Raw genomic sequence first — 27764 nt, forward strand, 5'->3', positions numbered from 1 at the left:
ATTACGGGGTCGTATTTCACATTGGGGTCCTGTCTGACATTGTAGACAACTAAAACTTTGCTCTCATTGTCTATTTGATGTCGCTCAGAATCCCTTGGGGAGAAACATCCCTGTGATTCACTCTTACACATCTATAAATCTATATAATATCTGTCTACTGAGGGACATCTGTGGTGTGCTATGTGTTCTAGATTTTCATTACCAATTCTTATTTGCCAGCCAGAATCAATATTCCATTTTTAAAAGTGTAAATACAGTTCTTCGTGGCAGACACTCTTTGCAGGGTTATTGTTAATAGAGATTCATCTATATTCATTTCTCAAGGCTTGTGGCTTCTTAATAGGAAGGCGGGTTGGTTGTGATATCGAGCGCCATTGTTCAAAGATTAATTATTCCTGTAATTATATACTTAGACTGAAGAAGTTCTTAAGGAGACATGATTCCTTTGTAGAATGTAGTTCACGTCCTCTTTAGCTTAGGTTTATTGCTGATCATGTTTTTACACTGCACAATGCCTTCCTTTTGAGTGATTGTATTTCACAGCCTCTCAGCATCTAGCAACAGGGCGTCTTTGTTGATCTTAATGAATAACCTATCCCCCTGAGGATTTCCTTTTTAAACACATTAAGTTTGCCAGCTTGACATTTTTATATTCGTCATTATTTATAGGTTAATAGCTCTTTCATCTGCTACTGAAAGTGCACCCTTTCCTTCTTTTGACTCTCGCCCCTCTTTCTTAATAAAATACATGTATTGGAATATTTTCTGTTATTAACCATGGAGGTTTTAACATGAGCACATCATTTCTGTCATGTGTCCTAGGGTTGATTTTATTCTGGCCCCTGAAAGCCAACTTGCGCTCGCCTGACCTCCTTGCTCTCTTCTGCTGTGAGGGATGAACCCCGATATCCTCTGGAGTCTTATGCAGGTTTCTGATGTGTGGGTCTGGCACTCCTCCATTTAACCCTTTTTCCTCTCAGGACTTCTTGTTTGAAGTATCGCATGCTGGGATTTGCATTGTGCTTTCCTCCTAGCTTCTTTTGTGGTGTGGCTACTTCCCTGCGGTCCAGTAAGAGATTGTCCCTTTGCTCTTGATACTCAGCTCCTGTTGCCTTCCGGCCTGACGAAAGAAGCAATGAGGCAGCCCTCAGTGGAGCGGTAGGCAAGTCTTTTATTTGCTTAGTTTTATACTATTTCTTTCCCCCCTCCCCAGTTCCCTGCCCACCCCCTCAGCCACCTTACCATTTGGATAGGTGGTGGCCACCACTGAATAATGCTGAATAAATCTATGCTGGTGTGCACCTATGCCATAACAGTCCTATGACAGACAAGCGGGAATGGAATAATTTTTAACAAAATTATGGCTGGTGAGCGCCTATGGCAGCCAGGGGGTGCAGGGAAAAATTACATAATCCTTAAAAAAATAATGTTGGTGTGCGCCTATGGCCTAAGAGACATATTACAAGCAAGGGTTGCAGGGAAAAATTTAATAATCCTTTCAAATGTGAATGGTGATGTGCACCTATAGCCTTAGAGATATATGGCAGGCAGGGGATGCACAGAAAAATCAAACAATGTCAATGTCAAATAAATAATTGCTGGTCTCTCACTAGGGATAATAAGAAATACATCAAGAGGCAAGGTGGTGCAGGGGAAAATGGAAAAAAATGCATGTAACATTATATACATACCGTATATGCATACTGCAATGATCCTCAGGCATATTACATAGATATTAGAGAAACAAGTAAACATAATACAAACAAAAAAAGGCATAGATTCTTTTATCAATGTCCCCAGACAGTGGCTTTGAAAACTGGAATAAAGGATTTAAAACACTGCCTGGTTACACAAAATGGCCGTCGGCCACATGTTGAAATGACTACAAGCAAAAAGGAATGGCTAACAAAGAACACATGCAGCATAGAGCAAAAGCACACTAGCTGGCTATACCACATGGTGCGAGTCACATATTCAATCAACAAGAAATAAAGAGGCATGGGCAACAAAGATCACATGCAGTCCTATGTCAAAATCACATTGGCTGACTACACAAAATGGCCGCCGGCCATATGTTCAAATGTTCAAACAACAACAGACAAGAAGGCATGGACCACATAGAACACATGCACACCTATGAAAAAAGCACACTGGCAGGCTACACAAATTGGCCTCCAGCAACATGTTCAAACAACAACAAGCAAGAAGACATGAGCAACAAAGAATATATGCAGGCCTATGGCAAAAGCCCACTGGCTGGCTACACAAATTGCCCACCGGCCACATGTTCAAACAACAGCAAGCATGAAGGGTTGTGCAACAAAGAACACATGCAGGCCCACGGCAAAAGCACACTGTCTGGCTGCACAAAAATGGCATAGACAACAAAGAGCATTGCAGGATTATAGACACTGACAACACAAAATGGTTGATGGCCACATGGCATGGAGAACTAAATTGGTGCCCTTTTGCAAACACACACACACTCACACATACTAGCCAGACAACGGAAGCATGTTAAACAATGCAGAAAATACTACCACCAAATCCAAAATGCCAAAAACAAAAATTAAGTCAGCTATTACATTTTTCCAAGATCACACACCATCCCAAGGCATTAACATATTAATACCCCACCATGCCATGGCGACAGGAAATTGCACCAGGGTCTGGCAAATCTCGCACGCACTCTAAAGCATGCATTTTGGAGCCTAGAGTTCCTCTGAACAACGCGAGGAGTGAACACTAGAATGATTTTGCCATGCTCCGACTGGTGGAATTTGGCAGGAACTCCATGTTACAAACGTTACCATGGAATTACCAAATTCCATCAATTCCTGCAAGCAGAATTATAATTTTGTGGGCCTATTGAAAAGCCAGGACTAGCTGAAGGAGTCACACTTAACATAAGGTTACGTACACAGCTATGAATATGTTACTTTACTCTAGAGCAGCCTGTTCAAATGACCAGATAAATTAATATTACAAAAGAATAAAATATCTGAATTGATAATACCTGGTCTCTGTGCATTCTTCTGATGAGAGGGGGACTGAGTATTTCCTCTGGAGATCTGTGCACATGTACTCGATATTATGCTATGTTATTTATAGAGCGTACGTACACCAAAGTTTCTTGGCACCAGGACAACATGAACCTTACCTAAATTGACACCAGATGAATTAAGGAACAGAAAGGTTTTAACTTGCCTTCTGAAACACATAACAGATGTTCTGAAGGGATTGACAGAGTTAGTGAATTCTAAATTATTTCAGTAGCCACTAGGACCTAGCTACAGTTGGTGCAGTAGCACTGGGGCCCAGACCCCTGATGAGCCCCTAAATCCTGATTGTGGCTGGATTGTACAACTTCAACAGCCGTTGGAGAGGTAATTTCCCTTGCTTGTACCAGAGCCCATGGCATCCTTGCCAAGAAGAAGCCACCAAGTATGTACTAGTGTGTAAACAGTCTTGTGTTTGCTGTAGCATCACACGAATGTCGCGCTTGAATATTGACTTTGATTTGTGATGCTGTATACACCCTAGAAGCAGAGAAGGCACGGGTCGATATCGATAAGCAGGAAAGCAGTTTCTTGACAATATTCAAGCAGCTTTCATTTCTTTCCTGTACCCTTTCAACCCTGCTAATAGGAGGTAATATATTCTGCGGCGTCTCAGACCTGCTCCAATGGACACGAAATTGCTACACCTAATGCTTGCAAAAATGAAAACCTCAATTGACAATCTGCAAACACAACGCCTAATCCTCCAATCAATCGTGTCCTTAGCCCCAAGCCACCTGTCCCTCCCCTCTGCTCCCTGCCATTACACAGACAAGCAATCACCTGCAGCAGCAGCCTGAGATTAGACTGCTGAGCCAGGGCTGATTAAAAAGCGCTCAGAGGATAACGCAGAAACATTGCTTTGTCTAAAATGCTTGCTTGATTTGGTGCAGTGCCATGTGTACTTTCTATGGCATCAAACGTTTGCAGGGATCTCTCAGTGCTTCGGCCAGGGATAGCAGTGTTCAGGCCGTGTTGCTGACTGCACTAGTTTAATAATAAAACGCAAAAGAAAAGTAGCAGCTAGCAGTACATTGGATGTTACAGCAAATATTAGTCTGATATACCTGAGCAAAAAATAGGATACTTATAAGCGAACTGACTTGTGTTTTATGCATCTTGATCCCGCGCAAAGTCTGTTCTCATGATGTGCCGGGCGCATACTCAGAAATATCCCTCATTCACAAATGAATGCAGTAAAAGAGGCTTCTCCAACAGGTAGAGCTACTGGTAGCGCTCCAGCTACTTGCAAGCCGACGTAATTTGAAGATTTTTGATTGCCTGAATTAATGTATGTATATCAAAATTGAAAACAGTGTACTTGTGACGAAAATGTATTTATTTTCAGAATTCGTAAGCTGATGTTTGGAGAAAAATGGTTGAATTTCCAAAATATTTTTAAAATGTTATTTTAGTGATGGGGCATTGCGAGTCTTGCTGATATGTACACCAATGTAGAGGCCTTCCACATTGACAAAGCCTTTTTTACATTACTGCTGGCAACCGTTGTCTGAGTCAAGGAGGAGAATACTGCCAGTAAAAATATTAGTAGCTAGGGATGATTTTCATTGAACAGTAGTAGCTCCTATTTCCCCTGCACTAAAGTCTGCATTTTATGCATTTTCCTACCTCTATTGACAGTACTGAACAGGTGCTGGGTTGCCAGAGGGGCAGTTGTTACGCGGTCATTGTACAGAAACTTCCCAAGACTTCATCAAAGACCTCTTACTTAACCATTCATGAAATGTACAAGCATTGGAGCACCAATTTACAATCCACCCCTAAATTAGGAATGTGAAAATAAATGTAAGCACTGACATGTATGGGTATTTGTAAGGCCCATGCACATCAGTGGACTCCTTTTGGTGACGTGGCTGCAAGGATGGGCGCCTGCTGACATTAGTTGACTCCTGCCACCACAGTGGCAAATAAAGGTCAACAAACACTCCTGCTGCTCTGTTGTGCCTCAACTGGGAAGGACTTGGTATATTAAAGAAGTCCTGGCAAAAATGTTCAAAGCAGTCCTTGCCTCCCTCCCTCTCTGCATCCATCCACTCTTTCTCCTCTCTCTCTGATCTATATTCTCCCTCTTTCTCCCTGCTCTAATTTAACCTTATTGAGCCCAAGTAACTGATGCACCATCAACTGGCCTGGTTCTTCAAAAGCATAAATACATTGACTCAAAACCCAAAGGAAATACTCTATGTGATAAATGGCCAGTCCGGCCCTGTCCATGAAGGGACAGGCTATTTAGAGTCCTGACATGAAAGGGCAAGCTGAAAACCAAGGCAAAGTATCTGCACTTGTCGCCCAACCAACCTATTTTTTTTTAGAGTTTTATATAGCGCAAAATAGACGCGAAATATCGGATATCAGGGCACCAGTTTCGTTACATAAGGACACATTCATTTTCACAGAAGATTAAGTGATTTGCACAGAATCACAGGATGTTAAGTGTCGTTGCCAAGACTCGAATCCAGTTCCCCAGCTTTGACGTCAACCGCTCTAGCCATAAGGCTACATCCTTGCCCCTATTGTAGACACATATAATGATGTCTCTGAAACTTTTGTCCCAACTTAGTGGCATAAAAAAAATCAATTGATTGAAATAAGACCCTAGGGATTGACAGTGGTTGAGACATTTGCAGGCATTCTACACATCTCCTTTTGTTTTTTTAATGCACATTCCTGTAGGGGAATTGTGTAGATTCTCATTAATTTTGCATAAACATATGCTAAAGGTTTTAGCAATTATAAAATAGTTATACATCTTTGATATTGATGTCAAAGGATGAACTACACTTTCTAAAATTATATAATGATATATTTCATTTTGGAAAATCCATTGATTTTGCTTTCAAACTTCAAATTCATATTTTCTAATGCATATGTTCCCATGATAGGGTTTATTCCTGTAAAATATAGCAATTTTTGATAGGTAGTCATTTCAAACGCAGCAGATTAATAGTCAATGTGTAAGAAAAGACAGGACTCTTTGCAGATGTCCTCCTCATGTTTTGGCCCCTTTGGGGCTACTAGATGCTGATTTTAATCTCTGGCAGTGCACTGTAGCCTGTTAACCAGGCCCCAGTGCCAGTGCTCTTGCCCTAAAACTGTTATGTGTAAATTGGCATCCTCAATTGACAAGGAATGTACCCCCTTTATAGGTCCCTAGTACATGGTACCAGTAGAATCTAGGGCATGGGTGGTTAACGGGTCACCTGGGCTTGCAGCACTGTTTGTGCTACTCTGAGTGATCCAAGTATACAGCTGACAGCTGGCCGGTCATTGCAGACTGCAGGAACAGTGTAAATTGATTCAGTCAGTCTGTTCTTGCTGCCTCCAAGACAGGACTCCAACCTCCTGCCAGGCAGTATGATTACTACCAGGAGTCAGGAACGAAGGTCTGGGAAAGAAAAAGGTCACACTTCCTCCCTCCCAAGAAGGCTAGTGAAGTGGCACATCAAGGCGGTAAGCTTCAAAGTTGACAGCACCTCTGATATGCATCAGTGCTGACTCCCAGAGGAGGACACAGCCTTCCTCCTGCCTCAGGCACATTTGCACCCCGGTAGGTGCAAAATTAGGTATGCAGGAGGTGTACTCCCCCAAAAGGCTAGCCATATCTCTAGGGTGAGCTGCCTGCCTGTAAACCTAAGAAATCCTTCTGCCATTTTTAAAAGTGGCACAATAGTGGGTTCTGGGTTGAAAAGGTGACCTACCTGATTTAGATTCATCCTAGGCTGACTCTCGGTTCCCCAGACAGAGGGACCCCTGTGAGACCCTGAAGCACCCTCAAACTCCCCTTGACTAATGGCACTAATTCCCTTCAAACTGCAGGCAAAACAACGCTTAGGTTCCTAAGAATCACTGGCTATCGGGCCCTCTAAGGGATTGTCCAAATACAGATGGTCTAGGGAATTGTGGGAACTGTAGTCCTGCCTTCCACAACATTACAAGCAGCTACTGTGTTCCCCGGATCACCAGACATTGAAGTACCTTTTTGCAAGGAATTCCCCTGCCAAGGCTTGTTAGTCACTAGTCTGGCAATCAACACCTGCACTCAAGGCTTCACCTTAGAGGGAACTCCATCTTACATTCAACTGATGTCAGCAACCACCCCATTATTGTGCGCAATTTGTTCCCCACAACACTGTGTAAGCAGTAAAATCAGCTCTCACACGGCTCCCATTCGGCACCAGAGGACAGCCAAGACAACTCTACACTTGGGCTCTACAGGCCAGGAAAAATTGAGCTGACTGTCGTGGCCCGGTCCTTTACTCTGCAAGCGTTCACCTTTACTCTGCAAGGGTTCAATGCAATTCGACTGCAGGTGACCGATTGTCACTAGTGGTTGTTCCCATTGATGGCAATGTTGAAATCTCACCATATTGTTTTTCACTGGTTTTATATTGCTTCTTAAATCAATAACACCAGTTATATATATGCTAGTCTATTCATTTTGATGTCTAAATTAAAAATAAACATACACTTTATTTTTATAAATTGTTTTCGAATTTCTCGTGAGTCCTGCCAATTACTTATCGTCCATGTTGGTACTCAGACATGCTTAACCCATGTTCCTCTATTAAAGCTTGACTGCTCTTTGCCACACTAACAGGACTGAGCGAAGGATTTATGATTGTGAATCCAAAGACCACCTTTGGGGTCTGTGAGAGGATTGCATAGTGAAGCCTAAACAGAATCACCACATAAAACCTCACCTTCCTACATTGGTGTTACAGCAGTGGGACTGCTGAACCTTTGTTTCGCAGTAAAACATGGACATAAGTAATTTTGTACAAGAGTCCCATTACTTGACTTTAGAGTAAAAAATAATGTTTTACATTTTTGGAAATTGGATTGTTAGGGCCCTGCGTAGACCCCCGATACCAATAGTACATCCAAAATTCTAGGTATGTTGGAAAAGGTTTACAAGGTTTATGTTTTTTTATTTTAAAAAGGTCCCAACTTCCAAAACAAAAGTTAGAGCCCTTGGAGGCTGGTAGGGATCTTGACCTGGCAGTCATCCCAGATCTGAGGATCAGTGATCTCAGGCTTTTGTGCAAAGCAAGCAGCATAAAGTTACAGCTAAGATGGATGAACTTGAAAAAGCCCTCAGCTCAGATGAGAGAGACCCCAGACTGCCTTCACCAGTGAGAAGTGACAGGAGTCTCTCTAGTACAGATCCCCCTGGTAATGTGGGGGAACCCGTGAGTAACCTGCTCTCACTTGGGGAGAAAAAGCTTGAACTTGAGGAGAGGAGACTAGCTCTTGGAGGAAGAAGGGTTAAGATGGGCATGAGGCCCAAATATGGTAGCAGCAATAGAAATAGGAAGAAGGAGGAACCCTGTGACCCTAAAATCCTCAAACTTATTGTTCGTAGGTGTAGTGATGGTCATGATATAACATTGATAGGTGGTGTGCAGCGTTTGAGAGGATCTGCAAAATGAGAAGTGTATGTCGCCAACTCTGGGGCTCTCTGCTCTGTGAGGTATTCTCAGCTAAGGGCAGAGGTAGACTGCTGACCCTGAAGGAGGAGTTAGCTGAGTCCTATCAGCATATGAAGGAGACCTTGCTAGATGAATTTGGACTCACCAAAGAGGAATACAGATTGAAGTTTAAGGACTCCATAACAGTCAAAAACAGATATCGGTTGAGTTTGAGGACTCTCCAATAAAAGCACTAAACGGCTGGATAAAAGGCAATGAGGTAGCACTTATGATTGTCTCTATAATTTGGTAGATTCAGAACATTCTAGCCCACGGAGAAGAAGGCTGATGAGTGGATAAGGCCAAGAGTACTCAAGAAAATCCAGGTTGTGACCTCAGAAAGGGGTGGGGCGGTAGGCCCACAAAAAGCAAAGAAGGGGGCGGTAAGCACACAAAAGAGTCTCTCTCAGGAGCCTGTATCCCTAAAAAGAAGGACAGCAGAGACCACCCCAACTCTGGCAAGCAGAGACAGGAAGACAGGGAGACCAAGGGTTAGAAAAACTCTTGGATAATAGGCTGTGCTTTGACTGCCAACAGTCTGGGCACTACAGAGGGGCTGTGGCTAGTTCCAAAAGGGTGATCCTGGCTGTCCATTGGGGAGGAGTCCTCAGATTAGGAGATCCTCTTAGCTTTTAACTGAGAGAAGGGTAAAAATGGCAAACTGGTGATCCCTGAGGGTGGCAGAAAGTGCTTTCATCCCATTCAGGTGAATGGGATTCCCACCACTGGTTCAGAGACACATGAGCCAGTCATACCACAGTGGTTTACAGGGGGTGTGCCCAGAGCAGTATGTGCCAAGGGAGACAAAAAGAGAAAGGAGAGTCCCAGGGGAGGTCATAGTCATCAGACCTCTAGCCTTAGAGGCTAGAGGTCTAAGGCTAGAGGTCTAGTGTCCCTAGAGAGAGAGAGAGGGTACCCTTAGTTTGCATGGGTGGTAGTTAGTCCTATCCTCCCCCTAGGTTGTATCCTAGACAATGACCTCCCAGAGTTTAGTCTGATCCCAGAAGGGGTGGATGCCCTGCACGCCGCCCTACTCAAAGAACCTGATGATCCTGTATTTAAAGGTAAGAGACTTTGGCCCAAACAGAAAGAGGGAAAGAGCAAGAAAAGGAAAGGAAAGCCACTCTTAACTAGAGGATCAGCAAGCCAAGGTCATTCTACCCCAAGAGTGATCACCAAGATGTGCACTGCTAAGGCCTCTCCTGACCCCCAAGAATTCCTGAAAAGTCAGGCAACTGTTCAGAACCAGGGTGCCATCCCTGACCTGACAGAGGGGAGAGTGTGAGAATGATGTCTGACACAGGAGGTGGTAGCCTCCCACTATGAACAGCCAAGGAGGTTTCAAGAACCCACATTTGCCCCTAAGGTAGCCCATCCACCTACCATTGGAGAGCTCAGGGTGTGGTACTGGATTCTGACAGCTGTCAGTCGTCACTGTTATGTTATGTTATGTTATGTTAAGTTAAATACATTTATACCACGCACAGATACTCAAGAGTGCCCCGGCGCTTGCTCGGAGGAAGCAGACAGAAACCAAAAGTGTTAAAAAAGGAAGGTCTTTAGCTTTTATTTGTAAGTTGCAGGATCTTGGATGCTGCGCAGCGCTAATGGCAAAGCATTCCAAGCCAGAGTAGCTTTCTGCACAAAGAAGCTCCCACCTAGAATTTGATGTTTAAACCTAGGGGTCTATACCAGAAGTTGAGAAGAGGACCGCAACTGTCACATTTTGTTGTAAAAAACAAACCTCTTCTGCAGATAGGCCGGACCTGAGCCGTAAAGTGCTCTATGGGCAATAGCCAGAATAAAAAATGTTATTCGTGATTCCACTGGAAGCCAGTGTAAGGAGTGTAAATGAGCTTGTACGCCACACTTGCTAGACAGCCCGAACAACAATCTGGCCGCCGAGTTTTGGACAACCTGAAGTTTGTTCAAGAGGTAGCCAGTTAAGCCCACGTACAGGGCATTGGCATAGTCCAAGCGGGACTGAATCAGGGCACGAGCAACTGTCTTTTTAGCAGGTTTCAGAAGGAGAGGAAGAAATTTCCTCAAAACATTCAAAGTGCCAAAACAGGTCCGGGCCAGCTTCTTGACTTCTTGAGTAGAAAAGGACAGGTTCTCATTGAACCAGACCCCCAGATTTTTTGCAGCATTACCCATCAGGTAAAGAGCCGTATAATAGGACCTCAGATTTCTCTTCATTGCATTTTAGCTGCACCTGAGTGAGCCAACGAATGACAGAGGACAAACAGTGTTGAGCCGATAGAACAGAGTCATCATCCCTACTCCATGAGAAGAACAGCTGGGTGTCATCAGCGTAGGCCATTACCTTAGCCCCTAAAGACTCCGCTAGATTAATCAGCGGAGTGACATAGATGTTAAAGAGAAGGGGACTAAGGGATGACTCCTGAGGAACCCTGGTAGTCACCCGCTGGGTCAAGGAGGCACATGGGGGAAGCCAGATCTGCTGTGAGCGGCCTTCCAGAAAGGATCCGATCCAGTCCCAGAAAGAACCTGATATGCCAATCTCTGAAAGGCAGTCCAGGAGCAAAGAGTGGGGCCGCCGAGAGATCTAGCATAACCAATACGAGTCTCCCGCCGGCATCCAGACGCCGACGAATAGCCTCTGACACCTCCAACAGAGCCGTTTCCATAATAAACGAGGCCCGGAATCCAAATTGAGCCAGGTGAAACAAACCCAAGGCCTCTACAAAGTTGCTCAGTTGATTAGTAACGACCTTCTCACAAACCTTAGACAGACTTGGCAAAAGTGAGATTGGGCGATAATTACCTGGCATCTGCGGGTCAAGGGACAGTTTCTTAAGGAGAGGGAGAATTTTGCCAGTTTCCAGGAAGCCGGGACAACGGCTTCCTGCAGTGACATATTACCAATTTGGTTGACTTTAGGGTTAATGGTGTCCGCGGCAGCGGCCAGCAATCTGGCAGCACAGGGATCCGTAGGAGACCCCGACTTCAAGGCTTTTAGAATTTTAAGAGTACCGGCCAGATTTATGGGTGCAAAGGCTGACAGTGTATTAACAGGGTCAACTGCAGACTGGCCAATCAGGGGAGCTGTGTGCACCATAGTGCAGACAGAAAAAGAATCTTCTATGGTGCAAATTTTTTCCTGAAAAAACTTGGCAAGAGTATTGCACCAGTGCTCCAAAACTGGGGCAGCACATGCCTGGGCGCTGGGAGACATAAAGCTTTGCACAATTAAAAACATTTCTTTGGAATTGTTGTTAGCTTGATCAATACGAGAAGAGTAGTAGCAACTTTTTGCCGCTGCTATAGCAGTATAATAGCTCTTTTGCTTTGATCTAAGTGTATGTTTAGTCATAGAGGAGTAACCGCTAAAGAGCCATGCCCTCTCCAGTATTTTACATTCATGTTTCAGTGCTCTCAGCTCTGGAGAAAACCATGGTCGGTTGCTAGCCTTCATGGCAGCACTATACTTAGCATAGGAGGCAGACCCCATTACCAAAAGTATGTAAGGGCTCTTGGCCCTACTGTTCATCATGGGGTTGCTCAAGTGTTGAATGGCCTCTGTGGGTAAGCTAGGTGCTGCCCTAGCAAAGGTAGGGTTTGAAGAGGTGGGCACCTTACTACCCAAGGTAAAATAGAAGGAAGGTAAAAATTAAGTATGGGCAAAATTTCCGAATTCGCGTTCCGCAAATTTGCACGAAATCGAATTTGCAATCCGCAAAATCCGCAAATTCGTGCGAATTTGCGGATTTTTGTTTTTTTGCGTGTTCGCGGGGTTTTTTGAATGTTTGCGGGGTTTTTTGCGTGTTCGGGGGGCTTTTTGCGTGTTCGCGGGTCGATTGCATGGCGAAGTTACCCATGCGGTCGTGTATGGGCACAGCACCCTCTTGTTCACCACTGCCACCCTCTGGTTCATCACTGCCACCCTCTGGTTCACCACTGCCACCCTCTGGTACACCCCATGTAACCCTCTGGTTCACCCCTGCCACCCTCTGGTTCACCACTGCCACCCTCTGGTTCAGCACTGTCACTCTCCGGTTCACCCCTGCCACCCTCTGGTTCAGGACTGTCACCCTCTGGTTCACCACTGCCACCCTCTGGTTCACAACTGCCACCCTCTGGTTCATCACAGCACCTCTGGTTCACCACTGCCACCCTCTGGTTCACCACTGCCACCCTCTGTTTCACCCCTGCCATCCTCTGGTTCACCACTGTCACCCTCTTGTTCATCACAGCACCCTCTGGTTCACCACTGCCACCCTCTGGTTCATCACTGCCACCCTCTGGTTCACCACTGCCACCCTCTGGTTCACCCCTGCCACCCTCTGGTTCAACCCTGCCACCCTCTGGTTCACCACTGCCACCCTCTGGTTCAGCACTGCCACTCTCTGGTTCACCCCTGCCACCCTCTGGTTCAGCACTGTCACCCTCTGGTTCACCACTGCCACCCTCTGGTTCATGACTGCCACCCTCTGGTTCATCACAGCACCTCTGGTTCACCACTGCCACCCTCTGGTTAACCACTGTCACCCTCTGGATCAGCACTGCCACCCTCTGGTTCACCACTGCCACCCTCTGGTTCACCCCTGCCACCCTCTGGTTCACCACTGCCACCCTCTGGTTCATCACAGCACCCTCTGGTTCACACCTGCCACCCACTGGTTCAGCACTGTCACCCTCTGGTTCACCATTGCCACCCTCTGGTTCACGACTGCCACCCTCTGGTTCATCACAGCACCTCTGGTTCACCACTGCCACCCTCTGGTTAACAACTGTCACCCTCTGGTTCAGCACTGCCACCCTCTGGTTCACCACTGCCACTCTCTGGTTCACCACTGCCACCCTCTTGTTTAACCAATCCACCCTCTGGTTCACCACTTCCACCCTCTGGTTCACCCCTGCCACCATCTGGTTCATCACTGCCACCCTATGATTCACCCCTGCCACCCTCTGGTTCACCCCTGCCACCCTCTGGTTCAGCACTGCCACCCTCTGGTTTAGCACTGTGACCCTCTTGTTCACCCCTGCCACCCTCTGGTTCATCACTGTCACCCTCTGGTTCATTACTGCCACCCTCTGGTTCACCACTGCCACCCTCTAAGGAGACCTTTTGTGACGCAGCAACAGCACAAAAGATGCGCCATGGTGCTGGGTATTAACAACGTGACGCATCTGAGAGATGCGTCACGTTGTAAAGCCCTGCGCCATCAGGAGGTGTTCCGGCGCAGGGGAGGGCATTCCTGCTCTGGAACGCCTCCTAAAAGTGGCTGAGTGAAATCTGTAAGATTTCACTCAGTCACTTTTAGGCCAATGCTGCGTCAAAACCCTGCGCCTGCTTGAAGCAGGCGCAAGGCTTGATGCAGCATTGGGGAGATAGGGCCCCCCAGAGCATTGCTGGAGCTGCGTCGCAAGCGCGACGCAGCTCCATCAATGCGCTGCTTTTACGCCACAGGTGCGTGACGCATCTGTGCTGTTTTTGCCACATGGTGCGCCGCATTTACAATGCGGCGCACCATGGGTGGCGGAGCTGCAGCGCACAATAACTGGCGCATCCCTGGGGATGCGCCAGTTATTGTAAATCTGCCCCTATACATTTAGCCAACGAGGGAGCACTTACTGGTTAGACAGTAGAAAGTACTCCAGTTGAGTAGAGGTATTGCACAAAAAGGTGGCATCTTCTTGGACAAACACGCAGGGCGGGATTCATTCTGCCCCCTGTTAGACTCGTTTTTTGTGCCCTTCTGCCCTCTGTTAGACTCGTTTTTCCCTTGTTTTTCTGACCTTCTGCCCTCAGTTAGACTTGCTTTTCTCTTGTTTTTCTGCCCTTCTGCCCCCAGTCAGACTCGTTTTTTGTGCCCTTCTGCCCTCTGTTAGACTCAGCACCACCACAGCGCCACTCAGCACCACCACAGCACCACTCAGCATCACCACAGCACCACTCAGCAGCACCACAGCACCACTCAGCGCCACCCCAGCATCAATCTGCGCAACCATTCCACAACAACTGGTTCAAATATGTTCTCTCAATGTTTCAAACTTTATTACAAATGTCACAAAAAGATGTAAATATTTCACTTCTGTTCTTGGATTTTCGTCACAATAAAATACACTGAACATAATCTTCACAAAAGTTATTTACAAAAGTTTAAGCTATTGCCATTATAAATTAAAATCACTTTTATTTATGTATTAATTAGTTAAAAAAATTAAAAGCCATTGTAATTTGTAATATCAATACAGCTAAGTCACGTAAATACAAAACATGTTGCATTACAAATGCTATAGGTGTCACATTTGCAAAAGTTATAACTATTGGCATTGCAAATGACAAAGCTATTAATTTAGCTATTTTCAAAACCAACACATAAATAAAAAAAATTGTCATTTACAAGACCAATAGCTCAAACTTTCCTAATGTGAGACCTATTGCATTGCAAATGCTTGTTTTTATATCTGTCAGTGCTTCCTGTTGAGGTTTAATTTTCGTGACAGGCGCCTCATTGCCTACTTGTAACTATTATCTGACCCTGCTTCAAGGGTCAGAGCAGGGTCAGAGAATAGTTGCAAGTAGGCAACGAGGTGCCAGGAAGCACTTGCAGGCTTACAGCAGCAGGTGCCCAAGTTGAAGTTAATTTCTTTGTAACCCTTTTGTAAAAGGTTACAAAAAATTAGTTTCAACTTTTGCACCTGCTGCTGTAACCCTGTAACTACTTGGCTGAAAATTCGTCCCCGCTGATTCGCGGATTTTACCGCGATTCGCAAATTCCGCGAGCGGAACGAATTTTCAACCCATGCTTAGTAAAAACACAGTTGTAGTGAAGGTACAATTTAAAATGGGTCCTGTTACTGTTGAGCTGAGTCAACTGCTCAGTGGGAGTGACCATGACAGGAGGATGGGAGACAGAGTAGGCCCTGCAGTAGTCCATCCAGTTTTCTTGACATTCTTCCTTACCGACAAGTTAGGAAAACTCTCTCAGTGTCAGGCTGAATTTACTGGATGTGTTGACTGGGGAAGGAGTTGTGTAAGGAACCAGGGCTTTTTGTAGATGCCCCCCACTTGTTGCCCCTTTTTGGAGTAATAGATGTTTTTTTAATGTGACAGTGCACTGAGGTCTGCTAACCAGGCCTCGGTGCCAGTGCCCTCTCTCTGAAACTGTTATGTGTAAATTGGCATCCCCAGTTGACAAGGATGTTACCGCCCCTTATAAGTCCCTAGTTTATGGTAGAGGTGGTAGCCAGGGCATGGGGCAAAGGGGTGTTTGTGCCAGGCTGTGGGAACCAAGTGAACTGCTAACAGCAGCCTGCTATTGCAGAGGCCAGAAACAGAGTAAACTGCTCCATTTTGACTTTGCCCTTACCATGTGTGTCAATGTTAATGCAATGCTTTTATTATATGTCAGTCACCCCCAAGGAAGGACGCCTGAGCCCAGGAAGCTGGGGGCCTCATTTTAACGGTGTGGGCATGTAACGGCAAGCTTGTATGTCCCAATAGTGGCCGTGATCATTGAAGTACAGTATAAGTGATAGGTGGTCCATAGGATAATATGGGCTGGCACCTGGGTAAATTCGAGGTTGGCAGTTCCATTGTGGTACCACCTAAATATGTCATGTTTGGTATCAAACAACGTACTTCCTAACCGCTGACATAAATCGTGTGCCAAGGTCGACATGGCATGCACCCAGGTGGCTACCTTGGAGGTTGCCCACCTGATTGCCACAGCTTCTTTGTGTTCTGGCTGGCAGCCCGTGCTTACTGACACCAAGACAAGTTTCTGACCTCCTTTAGGGAGTGGGATCACTCCCAGGACTCAGACACAAAGCCCTGGGCAAGAAGGAGGTCACATCTCCTCCCCATAGGAAGGCTAGTGAAGTGGCATATCAAGACAGTGAGCTTCAAAGGCTACACCACCTCTGACATGCATCAAGGCTGACTCCCACAGGAATGATTGATTTATGTTTATTGCACAAATTACTAAAAAGAATTTGCAATATTTCTTACAATGGTAAAAACATGAATAAATTTATGTTGATTACTTGTTCATTACATTAAGGTATCTCTTTAGCAGCATTGATTAAAAATGTGTGTCTATATTCCCTGTCCAGAGGCCATCTACGGCCAGAATGGATGAGGGTGATGGCACCTATATAAACCACCTGGTAAACTAACAGGATCAAGGTTTAAAGTGCCCAAGTGCCTTGTGCCACTTAATCAAGTTAATATTGGGACTACATAGAGGGTCTCTTTCCTGCGTGCTTCCTTATTGTTTGTGCAAACACAGTAGTGTCGTTGGGCCCTTCTTGTTCAGAGAGCAGAGCACGCACATCTGACATACACTTCGCAAATGTGGTCAAATCTGTTGGTGCAGTACAAGAGAACAAAGCAGATACTCCCAGAGGACGAATCGGTGCTTCCCTTGCCCCAGGAACATTTGCATTTGGGCTGGTGGGAAATTGGGTATGCAGAAGTTGTACATTCCCAGAAGGCTAGCCACACCTCTAGAGTAAGACATTTGCCATTTTTAAAAGTGGTAGAGATAGTGGGTCTAGGTATAAAATGTGACATAAACCCACTGATGTGTTTACCTCAGGAGGGATTAGCTGCTGGGGCAAACAACTCTTTGGCTGCTTGCACTAACACCCCTGATGTCGATAAATCTAGGATGGAAGGGCTTCCCCTGACATCAGAACCTGAGTTCTAAATAACCTGCATCGAACAGGACAAGGAAGAGATCCATGTCTGCGACAATAGGACTTGCAAAAAGCAAAGGAGAGATACTCGGTCCCTGTGGAAATGCTCCTGGAACTGCCTGATTAAGACTTGTCCTAGCCCAACTCTCGGTCCCCTGAGATGCAAGGATCCCTGTGAAAACCTGAAGCAGCCTCAGACACACCTGGATTGTGGCGCTTGTCCTCTGCAAACTGCAGGTAAAACAACGCTCTAAATACGAAGAATCGCTGGTAATCGGGCCCTGCGGTGGATCGCCCAAATCCAGATGGTCTAGTGATTGTGGGAACTGTAGTCCTGCATTCCACGAAGTTACAAGCAGCTACTGTATTTGCCAGGACATGAAAGTACCATTTTTCCAAGGATTACAGCTGCCAAGGCTTGTTGGTCCCAGTCCATCAACTGAATCCTGCATGCGGCGCTATACCTAGAGAGAACTTGATCCTACCTTCGACCAAAGTCAATAACTACCCCGTTGTTGTGTTTTTGCATCTCGTTCCCTGCAGCACCATGTAAGCGGTAAAAGCACCTCTCCTATGTGTTCTGTTCAGCTCCAGGGACAGCCGGGACACATCTGCACCCAGGCTCCATGGGCAAGGTAAAATTGAACTGACTTTTATAGCCTGGTCCTGGGACCCACATCACCTTTACTGTGCAAGGGTTCCACGCAAATTGACATGCAAGTCACCTATTATCACTAGCGTTTTTTCCCATTCACCGCAAAGTTAAAGTCTCACTGTATTCTTTTGCACTGATCTTATATTGCTTCTATAATCTATAACTCCAGTTATATATATGCTATTCTGCTCGTTTTGGTGTCTAAATTAAGATAAAAATACAGCTTATGATTATAAATTGGTGTTGGATTTCTGTCAAGTCATGTCAATAACTTATCGTCCATGTTGGTACTCTGAAATGATTAACACATGTTCCTAGAGTAAAGCCTCACTGCTCTTTGCCACACTACCAGGACCGAACTAAGGATTTATTATTATGAATCCAAGGGCGATCTTTGGGATCTGTGAGACTTTTTCATTGGGAAGTCTAACCAGCATCATCACTTAAAAGTCCACCTTCCTACACAATTTCCATTCCTACTATATTAATTAGATGACCTCAAACCTCTTTTTTCCCAAAAACAAAACACTTTAATTCTTGTACCTGAAAAATTGTTACGGTATATATAATTATGGGAAATGGCCAATACACTAGTGTTGTGTTTTGAAACCCTGGAATAGCTTGCTTGAATCGTGGAAATGAAGGGCCTGGTTACTTACAGGTAATCTTCATATCTATGCGTCCTGGACTTCCTCATCACAACCTAATGCAATCCTTATTATATAGACAAAATGCACCAGTTAAATTAAAGAGAGAATAGAATATGTTTCTGTTCCCTAGAATAGACTCTTCACCTTGATGACAGTCTAAAATAAGGGATCAGTTTGAACACTTCCTGTAATGTTCGGTGGATCCCTCATGACGAAAGGGCAGGAACTTGGGAGCGTGATGAAGAGGATTGGAACTCAGATGAAGATTGGGTGTTCTATTTAGAGTTTTGTGAATAAGATGTCCATCATGTTTGCCTTATTACTATGTGCCCAGACCCCCCCCTTTAATTTCTTGACAACTCGCTTGAGCTTAGCATTGTCCCTGACTCTTTTAAAAGGGCAGAAATAATTCCAATCCTGAAGAAACCGGGTGCTGACCCGTCGGTCCTTAGCATTTACCACCCATCTCTCTGCTACCCTACCTGGGCAAAGTTCTAAAGGCCCATGTAGCTAACTGCCTCAGTTCCTTTGTAGAACACTCCCAGGTTTTGGATGCCCACAAGGCCGGTTTTCGACCCGCACACTCCACTGAGTCGGTTATTCTCAATGTCATGTACTAGGAGGGGGGCGGATAAGGGCATTACCCAGGCCCTGATTCTCCTGGATGTGTCTGCAGCATTTGACACGGTCGATCACGGCATCTTGATCGACCGTGTTAGCAATGCCGGCATTCAGGGTCTGGCATTAAAGTGGCTCTCCTCCTTTCTCAGTAATCGATCCAAGCGGTGTGCCTCGCCAACTATTCATCCAACAAAAGGGAAATTACCTGTGGGGTCTCTCAGGGCTCCTCTCCACTCCTTAATAACCTGTACCTTCTTCCTTTAATTTGCTCTCTGAGAGAAAGATATGTTGGAATTTTTAACTAAGCTGATGATCTTCAATTGGTGTTTGACATTAACTCATCTGCATCGTCAGCATCTAATGTTCAAGCCACTATGGTTTTTATAAGAGACTGGATGAACAATAACCAATTGAAGCTGAATCCCGAAAACACTGAGCTGATTCTTACGGGTGGGTCAGCGAATCCATGGCACTCCAACATTTGCCCCCCCCCCCCACCTGGGCAATCCCCCTGTGCCAGCTGCTTCCTCCAAAAGTCTAGGGATTATCATTAGCAATGATTTGTCCATGAAGACCCAGATCAGGTTAGTTGTCTCCGCCGGTTTCTTTCAACTGCGGAGAATAAAGATCAGTAGATTCCAGAGTAGGGAAGCCATGATTCTGGTCACTTTAGCCTTGGTAATCTCCCGCCTGGATTATGCCAACTCACTGTATGTTGGCATCTCCGTGTACCAACTCAGACGTCTTCAATTGATTCAGAACCAGGCGGCTAGGCTGATTTTTCATGAACCAAAGTGGCACCATGTTAGTCCACTTATGAAAAGCCTTCACTGGCTTCCAGTGATCAATCGCTGTGCGTTTAAAATGGGCTGGACTATTTTTAAAGCACTGCATGGAAATAGTCCGGCTTTCATCTCGGCTAGACTTCGTAGCTACACTCCCTCTCGAGACCTTAGATCCTCCCACGTGAACTTGCTGGAAATTCCATCGTCCAAATGTAAGAAGTATGGCAGACTCAGGTTTGCAGTTTTGGCCCCACAATTTTGGAACTCCCTCCTGGTCGAGATAAGGTCTTTGACCTTGCTAGCCCCGTTTAGAAAACAGCTAAAGACCTGGATGTTCATCCAAGCATACAACGACTAAGAAATTTCCCTGCCACTGCCTTGACCGCTACCTGAGTGCCATGAAACCGTTGGTGTACGTGCGCTTAATAATATGTTATGTTTAACATAACATAACATATTACAAGAGAATTGTACATAATGGCTCTTGTTAGAAGGCAGGTGGGAAATTTGTCACACATGAGACTGAGTGACTTCCCCACCAAACTCTTAATCAGGTAGTAGTCCATTATTACCTCCTGGTCTGTCTTCCACATCCTAGGTCTAACAGAATGAGGATATGTCCAATCACAACAAAGAGGCAGCTACTAGCATCTTAAGAAAATAATAAAATAAAAATTCACAAATCTTAATACTGCAACAACTTGCATCAGTTCAATCATATAATGTAATACAAAATGTATATGGACTACATATTTACAGATGCTAACACCTGAGCTCCAGATTTGATTCAGAGAAGAACCACCACCCAACTGAATAATATAACCAGGGGTGTAGATTTGTCAATAATATTAGTGGGGTGTGGGTCTAAGGTTTCCCAACAAGGTGTAGCCGGCTAAAAAGGATAAGGCGGGCTGAGGCCAATGAACAGTGGTAATGGACAGAGTTATGGACATTAGTATTTAGTTATTTAGAAAAGTAAGAACTGTCAGTGCAGAGTTTAGGTGAGATAGTCTGGCTATGCTATCCACTCAAGTCCAATTCTTCCTCACATCAATAAAGGGAGAAAAAGTCCAGGAGACCAGGCTTGCATAACCACATAACTAACATCAGCAGATAAGGCTTAGGATGGGCAGCGAGAGCAGGTCTTTAATTAGCCAAGGCCCAGCATCAGACCATGCTTGGAAAAAGAGAGGAATCAGGGAGCGCAGGCTAGGAGGAATCTTCTAAATTGTAGAAAATGTTTCAAAATACCTTGCAGTGTGTAATGACAAAAGGCACCTAAAACTCCAGGAAAGGAAAGTTTGAAACTACTGGGACCATGAAACCCTTGTACACTGTGGTGAGGTACACATAAAAGAGTTGTATATTGCATGAACAATCCAGGGAAACACCATGAAAAAACACATACGCAAAGGATATGCAAGATGAAGCACAAATGAAATGTAAATAGGTCTGCATAGCTGTTATGGATTACTTCAATGCTTTCTCAAGACGTCATTGGGAATTTGAGCTTTGCTTTTAATTGTAAGAACATGAATTAGGACCCAATAGAGACTCATTTCGAAGACAGATTTTAATTACTGCAGCAGGACTTGACCCACTTAAAACCCTGCAAGTGGCATACTTATGTGAAGTGAGAGACCCAATCAGAACTGTGTCTTCGGCGCTACTTGAACATCACGCACATCTTTGTAGTCTCCCTGCTTTCTCAGGCCCATTCTTAGAGCTGAGTGAGCCACTGAATTCTTGAGCCAAATGTCTGTCGTGCTTGGTCGGATCTAGAGGTCCTCTTCAACCGCCATGCCCGAAATGAGCTAAGCTTTCATGCACCCTCGCCTTCAATGACATGCTTCTAACCTCATGCCCCAAACATTTCCGACAAAGCAGTGACAGGAGAAAGACATGAGAAAGAGATACCATCAGTCCCGGCTTCTCTACATGAACAAATTGTGTGATCCAAGGCAGATATTTTACTTCACTGAGACTCCATTTTTCTCATTATCACCTATGAGAGTTACTTCAAATGCATGAGTTCAGGAAGAGTGCTGTACACAAACCTCTTGTTTTTGATGTAACAGACTATAGTGTTGCTCCATCTATAATAAGAATGTAGGTCACATACAGGTTATACATGGCATTTGTCAGGCCTCTGATTATAGTACTGGCGTTGTGTTCAGGGTGGAGGTTAATATTTTAAATTCAAGTTTTAAAACTATACTATATGCCTCTCAATTCAGTGAAGGTGAAATGCATCTACATGTTAAAATAATGGAATTAATTTTAAGCAACTACATCATATTTCGTCATGATTTACGTACTAAATATGACAGATTTGTGCATGACTTGACTTGTGCACAGGCCCTTAAAGCCCAGCCAGCCAGATCCGTGTCTTGGTTATGGCTTGGTTCTTTCTGTTAATATGTTGTCTCACCAGCCCCGGATTTGGAAGGTGGGCAGTCGGGCACAGAGCGGATGAGCTGGTGCACGAGGCAGTGGCATAACGCCACATGAGGGGCCCTGTGCAAAGTACTGAGATGAGCCCCTCTCCGGACTCACTCAAGAGCTCTCAGACCAGGGATCTGTGGAAGACGTGTTTACGCCACTGGCCCCAGGGTCAGTTGTGGCCCGTTTTTTGTGGGGAGTGGTGGGGAATTTTTGTGAAATGTTGCACTCCGCCGCTTCACTAAAAGCCAGTTCGACAGCCCGCGCCCGTTACGGTATAAGGGATGTCCTAGATGCTTGCACTAAAGGGAGGGGGTTTATTATGACTTCCTTCCCCTACCTTCCCCTACCAGCCAGATGGGCACACTGAGCACGGGTGGGGGTGGAGATGGCTGAGCCACCTCTCAAGAGACCAAAAGCAGAGACCAGGTGGTTTTTTTTCACCTCTCCTCCCTGCTGGGCCGGTTCCATTAGTGGCCACGCCAGGCAGTGTGGCCAGACTGTCTCCACTTCCTTCTTTTTCCTGGGCGGGCCACTACACCAGGCTAATACATGAAACCACACAGAAGAGGGGTCGGACATTTCAAATCACTAACCTCTTGCTCGACATCCGAGAACCCTTAGTAGTCGAGGCCACTGATATAGACATTATTACATTAAACACATTTTATTTGTACAATCACCTAATTCCTTTTTCCAGGTGCAATGCTGTCGTTTTTTTTCAAGCAACTAGGGCCAGTGGAGTTAAGTGGTTCTGCGGCCACTTTTCCACATAATTATTAATTTGCTGCACTTTTCCCATAGTTAACCATCTCCTGTATAATTTTCAGATTTTAACCAAAATAAATTGTCTCTAATACAAACAGATCAAAAGTTACAAAAAACGCGATAACATGAGTTCCAGCTCAGTGGCAGACCTATTTGGCGGAGAAGCTTTCAGTTCCTAATAGATGTATTTTGATGTTGACCTTGGATCACACAGTGTTTCCATATGTAAAAATGCTAAATACTGAAGCTTTACTGCTTCAAAATGTGCTACATTATGCCATATAATTTGCTTTCTGTTGCCATATAATCCAGTGAACACTGCCACCTAATTTGGGGGCATATCAACAAGGGGTGGCGATAATATTATCGCCGCTTTAGAGCCCGTTTTCAGGTGAATAGCAGCGATAATATTATTGCATTATAAACAAGGACATCCTTGCATTAGCCCCGCTTGTTAGCGCGCATCCCATCGCATCGCTAATGAGATGCAAAGGAGGAGTGCCTGACAAAACACCATGGGAAAATATCCCTGACCCAGCTTCGTCATATTGACAACGAGGGTTAGCGATATTTAAAATCGCGTTAAGTAGGCCCTAACGCAGGAATTTAATGTCTGTTATATTCCTGACTAAGGCACACCTAACATGGGGGTGGATTGTGTGGCTAAGACCACAGGCCCTATCACCAAAAATATCGTCGTTTTCCATGAAACATCACTGGAAAACCAGCGATGTTCCATGGAAAACACCGGTATAACTGGAATAATTATCGTCATTGCGCTATGCGTTGTTGATACAGCGCTAGCATGGCGATAATTTCCAGTGATAGCCAGCGATATGCAATGTCAATGCAATTATCGCTGCCGCTTGTTGATATGCCCATTGGTCCTTCCCTTATCCATATTCTTGTGGCCCTGCCTATGACTCTTCATATCACATTCTGTCAACAGAGTCATAATGTCTGCGTGAATTTAAGGTTGTTGGTGAGTGATTAAGACAGGACACGATTCACAGCTCTAGAGATGAGCTGGAGGCGGTGCATGGTTTTTGCAGTGCCTCTCAGTTGATCATAAAGGTGTTACACTGATCCAATTATTGGCCTCTCTACTGAGAGCATAGAGCAAAAGTTGTATATTTATCAATCATAATTTCAATTTCTGTGTATGTGTGTGTAAGAGAGGGGATGGGGAAGTGTAGGTGACAAAAGAAAGTATGCAGAAGGAGACAGTGAAAAGAAACGGCAGGAGGTGAAGTGTAAGACAAGCAGATATAGATTTGAGAAGGAGAGGTGACGAGGGTGTAAGCAACTAACAGCGAGGGAGGCTGCAGCGGAAAGAGATGTGAAGGGAAGAACAAACATTTACGTGATATTGAAAAAAACAGTGCTAACAAGCACTGGTAAAGTAAAATAGCCTGACTTGTTTTATGTGTTTCTTCTATGATGTATTTTGACTATTAGGTGGCACGCGTTGAAAGCACAGGATCTGAGCTCACGTTTTAGGCTACGTCCTAAATTACATTAACATGTCTCATATAAAAGATTCATTGCTACTCTTCTTTGGCCACGACCATGGTAGAGACTCCATTCATCTTTTTCACCCCACTTAAATCAGTACTTCATGAGCAATGGCCTTTTTAAAATAATAGTATTTTGAGGTCTATCATGCTGCACACTTATCAGCTATCAAAACTGTCAGTAGGCCTGAGAGATGGCTCAGTGAGATGAACGTTCGTTACCTGATCAAACCGGTTTTAGGCAGGTTATTCATTTGCCCTAAATATCTCCCAAAATGAACCCTATGATACTGACCAACACATGTTTGCGAAGAATGCGAATGGGGGCCACTTTTTTGGTGGTGTCAGGGCGTATATTTTTTCCCCAATTCGATCCCGTGGCTCGCCCACCTCTACCCTGCCTGAAATAATAATGCAAGCTAATCTTGCTCTCATTGCCAGGCCAAGACCCCACTAAAAAAAATACAAGGTGGGTGTCCCACCTCATACCCCACCCTAAAGCAATAGTGCCGCTTATAAATGTGTTACAAATATCCTTAAGGTGAAGAATAAATGAACCCAGGAGGTGGTTATCACATGCAAACCTACCCTGCACAGAATGAGGCAAAACCTACTTAGCCCTAGAGAAGCAGATTGTAAAGAAGAGCCAATGACTAAGGATTGACAGCGGTGAATGATGTCCCTGGTTTGCTGACCTGAAAGTGACAAATAAAGAATCAAGTTCCCTGTAGGGGACTGTGTGATCCAAATAAATGGAAAGTTCCCAGTGGGCATCTGAATAATGAAGGTGTTCTTCCTCGTTTGATTAAGAAAAGGGAGAACACTAGCAGAACCAGATTCTGAGGACAGTGACAAATGGGTGGCCCCTTAGGTGAAAAGATAGATATGGTCTAAGGACTAGTTTTTCACAGAAAAAAGGTATAAAAGAGGTCAGGGCAAAGGAAAGCACTGAGCTCTCTAATGCGCTCGGCCTGAACAAATTGCCACAAAAACCGAAACTTTCTCTGAAATGACTTTAAGATAAAATGTACATTAAAGTTCGAACGGTAGATCCTGAGGTGTTTGTAATAGGAAGATCCCAAGGTGGGACTGGACAATGAATAACAAAGAGGCAAAGAAAAATGCTTTTAAGCGAATGAGAAGCCAGCACTGAAACTGAAAGCACACTGACCTCCTAAACGTTTGAATTACCTCCCACAGACTTCTTAGAATAGACGCCAGCCATCCCTGAGCAAATGCATCATTAATGAAAACAAAAACATTTTTGTCAGCTCCCAAGAAGTTGCTAGAATAGCTCTAGCAGGACAGCACTTTGAAAATTCTGTCAACGTTATGCATGCCTACAAATCCATCCTTCAAAGCTCTGGCCCCCAATGGAAGGGACAACTCCAGAACCTCAAAGAGGTGATGGTGATTGGAATCACCAAATGTGATTGGATTGATAGTTGCAGGAGAAGTGGGTACTAGTGGAGACGTGACCAGCAGTTAACTACTATCAGAACTTTTTCATAGTTGTCCTGACTCTTTCCTAGAACTCTGCGAATTAATGGGAGTGGAGGAAAGACATATGGAAGACCTCTGACTACGGAAGGGCAATGCATCAGCCACACGTACTGTTGTAGATAGTGTGAGAGAGCAGAAGTCAGTGAGTTGTGCATTCATCTATAAAGAAACAAAATCGATATTAAGATTTTCAAATAAGACTGAATTCTTTTGGAACCAAGCCAGACAAAGACACATGGTTACCCATGAAGGAAATACCTTGCCCAAGCAATCACGAAGTCTTTACCTCCTCAGAAGATAAGCAACTGTCAGGAAAAGATAGTGGGAAAGATGATGAGCTTCAGCCGAGGTGCGCATTTACTGCACTAAAATTGCAAATTCAAATCCTGGGTTCCCCTCAGTGATTGTTGTAAAACCTCGCTGCTCTGTTGTCTGTTCTTACCAAATCAGACAGACAAGTTGGGAAAGAATAATAAATAATAATAATAATAAAGAGCTTATAGAGCGCACAGTAACGCCATCACGGCGTGTCCCCGCGCTAAGCTACCAGAGAGCCTGCCTAGAAGACCCAACACCTATGCAGTATATAGGTGGGTTTTGAGCAGAGCCCTAAATTGTAGTTCATTGTCCTCCAGTCGCAGCACAAGAGGTAGTTTATTCCAATTTTGCGCTGCTAGTAGCGCGAAGGAACGACCACCTATTCTCGCCTTCCTAATCCTGGGGACTGTCAGCAGACCGGTACCCTCTGAACGGAGGGTCCTGGTAGGCTCATATCGGCTGACTAGCTCCTTCAGATAAATTGGAGACTTGTCCCAGACAATACGGTGGCAAAACAGGAGGCACTTAAATAGCACACGCTTCTTCACCGGCAGCCAGTGAAGCGCATCCAGCGCCAATTTCGAGCTAGCTCTCCTGGGTCTTCTTAACACCAGTCTGGCGGAGGAATTCTGGATGACTTGTAGGCGACCTATGCTGCCCTCGGTTGCCCCCAAGAACAGAATGTTACCATAATCTAACCGCGAGGTCACCAGCGCCTGCGTTAGAGTTCTTCTGGCTGATAACGGCAGGAGGTCTAAGGTTTTGTTTAGGGTCTTTAGGACTCCAAAACATTTGCCCACAAGACGCCTTATGTGGCCTTCATATGAGAGCGAAGGATTCATCCAGATTCCCAGATTCTTAGCCTCCTGACATGGTATGGGGGTAGGGCCCAAGCAAGACGGCCACCACTCATCAGACCATTTCTCGCTTTTTCCCCCTACCACCAACACCTCTGTCTTGGAGCCATTAAGTTTTAAACACTGGGCATCCATCCACTCTGCTAGTGCCTGCATGCAGGATTTAAAATTTTTGGGGGTGTTGGAAGTACTCTGCGATAGGGAGATTAACAGCTGAGTATCGTCAGCGTACGACACTATTTCCACCCCGAAGGAGTGTACAACTTTCGCCAGGGAGGCCATGTATAAATTAAAAAGAGTGGGGCTCAAGGCAGAGCCCTGAGGCACTCCCTGGTCTAGTGACATCTCCCCTGAGCGGCATGTCCCCTGCTGAACCTGGAAACATCTGTCTGTAAGGAAGGATTGTAACCAGCCCAGCGCAGGACCGGCAACC

Source organism: Lissotriton helveticus, chromosome 7 (assembly GCF_964261635.1).
Source record: "Lissotriton helveticus chromosome 7, aLisHel1.1, whole genome shotgun sequence".
Classification (NCBI taxonomy): Eukaryota; Metazoa; Chordata; class Amphibia; order Caudata; family Salamandridae; genus Lissotriton; species Lissotriton helveticus.